The sequence below is a fragment of the Triticum aestivum genome, unplaced genomic scaffold (assembly GCF_018294505.1).
Source record: "Triticum aestivum cultivar Chinese Spring unplaced genomic scaffold, IWGSC CS RefSeq v2.1 scaffold122771, whole genome shotgun sequence".
Taxonomy (NCBI): Eukaryota; Viridiplantae; Streptophyta; class Magnoliopsida; order Poales; family Poaceae; genus Triticum; species Triticum aestivum.
Window position 1 is genome coordinate 1 of NW_025231424.1, and position 5043 is coordinate 5043.

Genomic DNA, 5043 nt, shown 5'->3' on the forward strand with positions numbered 1-5043 from the left:
CAGCAGTATCGGCTTGTTGTTGTGCCGCAACCTCTTGCAGAGAATTTGGAGCCGGTTCTGGTCGAGAAGCATATCCTACTTCCACAGCCGCCCCTTGTACATGCGCACTGAGGTGAGGGCCTCCGATAGGGCCGACACTGGGAATGTGCAACATATGCGGTTTTCAAAGGGCCTCTAATGTTCTAGGGCCCCGTTTAGGTACGTACAATAAATACTTAGTACGTACATACAATGGATACTTAACATCAACTAAGCACATATCGACGCAACATAGCAAGTAGTCTATGCAAATTACCACCTAAAACGCCAAGAAGCAATGAATGAAGAAGCTGGACACCTATCTCGAAAACAACTTGAAACAAATCTCTTAACTATAACGTGAGCATGACCGAGGTTGAGCATCCACTGGACGAGCTATAGTTGTTAGGCACTGACTAAGGTGTGTGGCGCGCACACACACAGAGACGCACGCCACACGTGCACGCACACTAGTAGAAAAAGGGTCAAATGTGAGACACATTAGTCCTGGTTTGTAACAAAACCGGCACTAATGTGTCCATTAGTGCCGGTTCCAACGGCTAGGCGGGAGGAGCTCTTTAGTACCGGTTCGTGGCGAACCTTTAGCACCGGTTCGTGCCACGAACCGGTATTAAAGGGGTGGTGGCAGGCTGGCGTCAGGCCGGGGCCCCACGAGCCCCTTTAGTCCCGGTTTGTGGCACAAACCGGTACTAAAGGTTGGCCCTTTAGTACCGGTTCGTGCCACGAACCGGCACTAAAGGGGTCTAACCTATAGTCCCGGTTGGAGACACAAACCGGGACTATATGGCAATTTTCAAACTTGGAAAAATCATAACTAAATCATCCTAATTCAGAAAAATACACATAATATATCAAAATTTGCAGAACAAAAAGATTGATCCGCTGACAATTTTTCCGTTTCGACAATTTTTTAAAATCTCAAAATTCCAAAGGGAAAATAGAGTTTTGGGACGGTTTTTAGACGTTTTGTGCCTTTAGTGCTAGGGTTTAGATTTCAGAGTTTAGGGTTAGGTTTTATGGTTTAAACCCTTAGTTTTTACTGTTTAGCATAGAGTTTCCGACATTTTAAGTCCCGGGTTTAGGGTTTAGGACAATTTTTGAAATGACAAAATTGTAAAAGGAAAAAAAGATATGCTCTAATTTATGTTTTTTAAATTTTGGTTAAATCTGGTCAAACTATGGTCAAACTACTTATTCAAGAAGTATTAATGTTGCTACATAATTATTAAAGAATATTAGTGTTACTAAATAATTATTTCAATTTTTTGAATTTTGGTCAAATCTGGTCAAACTGTGGTCAAACTATGGTCAAACTATGGTCAAACTATGGTCAAAGTTATTCAAGAAATATTAGTGTTACTAAATGTTTTTTAGAATAATAGTTCCAAACTCAAACGATGAAACATGTGACCTAATGCTCAAGCTAAACTGCTGAGGGTTAATAGGATTGACAGCTTACATTTGTCAGAAAAACAACAAGTGCAGACTTGGAAACGAGGGAGAATAGAACTCGAAAGTTAAGCGTGCTCAGGCTAGAGTAGTGAGAGGATGGGTGACCGTCCGGGAATGATGAGGGGTGATTAGAGATTAGATATTAAATTGAGTAGTGGTGAGGGGTGATTAGAGATTAGAGGTTAAAATAATTCAAAAAATTGAAAATCGAAAAAAAATCAAATATTTTTACTAAAGGTCCCCCATACCACGGCGCGAGCTCACGCCACGTCGTTGCCCTTTAGCACCGGTTCGTGCTGAACCGGTACTAAAGGGGGGGGGGCTTTAGTGCCCACACTTTAGTATTGGTTATGGAACCGGCACTAAAGGGCCTTACGAACCGGTGCTATTGTCCGGTTCTGTACTAGTGGCACATGCACACGCGCGTGCAGACACACATATTTGTCATAAGAATGTCCTAAGCGGTTGCACCTTTGAGCTTCCCCTATCTGACCGGCTTGATATTTGAGTCTCTACTCCCGATTGTCTTCTCTAGTAAGTGTGAGTCATCGTAGCCAATGCCAATCTTGTTTTGTTGCTCCTTGACGTTCTCGGGCTCGATAGCGAAGGCGCACACACACACACTACACTATGTGTGCAAATTAATCACCACATTATTAGTGAAAAAGTGTTACCTCCAAGAGTGTACTAAATATATAGAAATCATTGAATATCTAAACAAAATAGGAGACCCAATTTGTAATAGCATGTTCACACTACAAAGCAGTTTTACTTAGAATGCAAGCCTGTTTATTTGGTGAACCCTTTACGAACTGTACTATAGGGAGTAATATTATTTTAGTACCAAGTACATATGCACATGGTCAACATATTATTGATCCCACCCTAATATGTTTCACATATTTGACCCAAAAAATTAAGGAAGCATGCCAATTATTAGGTAGCAAACTCCACGTAAACTTCTGGTGTAATCCAGATTTTTCTATTTGCATATATCTAATCGTAAAGTTCATTATCAAGATATATTGGTATACCAGACACTTCTTAAGATAGTTAACAACACACACTTAAATATATACTACATTAATACAAGATTAACAAATTAATTCAAGAAGACATGAAATTTTGTCATTTTTTAGATCACATTTAGGTTGAATTGATTTAAACATGTTTAAGGCATATTTTATTGAGAAATGTATTTTAATTAAAAAATATTTAAATTACAATAAAATTAGCAATCATTGTGAGATGCAAAAAATGACTTATAAATAACTATTAATTTTTATTTTTAGTATAAATATTGATATTTATTTCAATCGCACCACGACCCAATATTTGGAGTATGTATAGTCATGTCATGGCCATCTAAATATCCCTTGTTCTATGGCATGGACTATGTATTTTTACTTGGAGTTGCCCGTCTTTAATTATGCTTTGATCACGCTCGCCCACTATGCATGCATGACCCAAGTCATCTTTGGAATCCAAATATGCATCTGTAAGCATGGAAACGTATGCAAATTTGATTAAAAACACATCGTAAATTGCAAGACTGGAAAGCTATAAAATGAATCCACTACTAAATTGCATTCCAATGAGGAGTCTTTCTGATATAGCTATGTCAAAACATAAAGAAAATCAATGTAAATCCCAATGTTTCTTCAATGTGGTGCCAAGGATGAATCATGCCCACAGTAACTAGTCTAGCAGTGTAACTGGAAGCAGAGCGAGTTGTAGCTTGCAAATTGATGGATCTACACTGAACTCATGGGACCTTCCCTCACTCTGTGGGCAGCTTCTCGTCTGGCTCATCGCTATCATCATCAGCATCATGATGATCGGTCGCCAGGATGTGCTTGACGAAGGAGAAGGCGTGCTTTGCCGGGTCGTCGTTCTGGTGATAGTGTACGAGCAGGAGTCCGAGCAGGCCACCACACTCGTTGGGGACGCCCACCTTAAGTGCTGGCAAGCGGATCGCAAACACCCGGGTCATGAAGGGGTCCAAGCTCTTGGCGTCATCCTTCTCATTCACGATGAGGTTGTGGAATCTCAGGAACTTTCCCCAGCCGCCGATGAGGCGGTAGGAATCGTTGGACTTGACGTGATTGATGATGAGCAGGTAGGACTGGCCCGTGCGGTCTCTGCTTCTTTCAGCAACTTCTCCAGCCGTATCGGCTGGTTGTCAGCCCGCAACTTCTTGCACGGAATCTGCATGCAGTTTTGGTAGAGCAGTCTATCCGACTTAGACATCCACCTCTTGTGGATGCGCATATGGGAGAGGGCCTTCGGGTGAGAGAGCACGTCGTGCAGCCTGGGGAGACCTGTTTGGGACCATGCCGGCCTCCTCACGCCTTTTGGGCTTCTTACTTGCTCTGGCCGCAGTAGGGTGGGTGCGTGGCTGGCGCGGCTGGCTCTGCTCCGCCGCCAACATCTTGATCTCGCGCTCGCGGCCAACATCCTCCCCCCGCAGTGCAATTTCTCGGGTTCAGTTAGAGCCAATGCCTCGCACACGCGCGCGTACGTGTACGAGAGAAACGCGCATCGCTCGGCCCCCGACCTCCCACCGTAACCGAGAACTCCCCGAAATTTTCCTCGCCCTCGTTTCTACCACGGTTTTTTCCATCATGGACGACCCAAAGAATGTCATGCAGCTGCATCTCCGGCCCGGCCAGGACGAAAATCCCATTTTCTGTCATGATTTTTTTGTCATAGAAGTAGGAGCCCACCACATCTATGATGATACCAGGTTTTGTCACAATTATCGTCATAGAAGTGTCATATGTATGACAAAAAAAATCGTTCGGCCCAAAATGTCATGGATGTGTCTTTTTTTTGTAGTGCATCATGCTTTTATATTGATATTTATTGCATTATGGGTTGTTATTACACATTATGGTACAATACTTATGCCTTTTCTCTCTTATTTTACAAGGTTTATACAAAGAGGGAAAATGCCGGCAGCTGGAATTCTGGACCGAAAAGGAGCGAATCTGAGAGACCTACTCTGCGCAACACCAAAAGTCCTAAAAATTTATGGAACATTATTTTGCAATACATAAAAAATATTGGGCAAAGAAAATACCAGAGGGGACCTACCAGGACGCCACAAGCCTGGGGGTGCGCCCCTGTGGCTTGTGGGGCCCCTAGCAAGCCTCCGGTGCCCATCTTCTGCTATATGATGTCTTTTGACCTGGAAAAATCAGAAGAGAGCTTTCGGGACGAAGCACCGCCGTCTCGAGGCGGAACCTGGGCAGAAGCAATCTAGGGCTCCGGCGGAGCTATTCTGCCAGGGAAACATCCCTCACGGAGGGGAAAATCAAAGCCATCATCATCACCAACGATCCTCTCATCGAGAGGGGTCAATCTCCATCAACATCTTCACCAACACCATCTCCTCTCAAACCCTAGTTCATCTCTTGTATCCAATCTTTGTCTCAAAACCTCAGATTGTTACCTGTGGGTTGCTAGTAGTGTTGATTACTCCTTGTAGTTGATGCTAGTTGGTTTATTCGGTGAAAGATGATATGTTCAGATCCTTAATGCTATTTAATA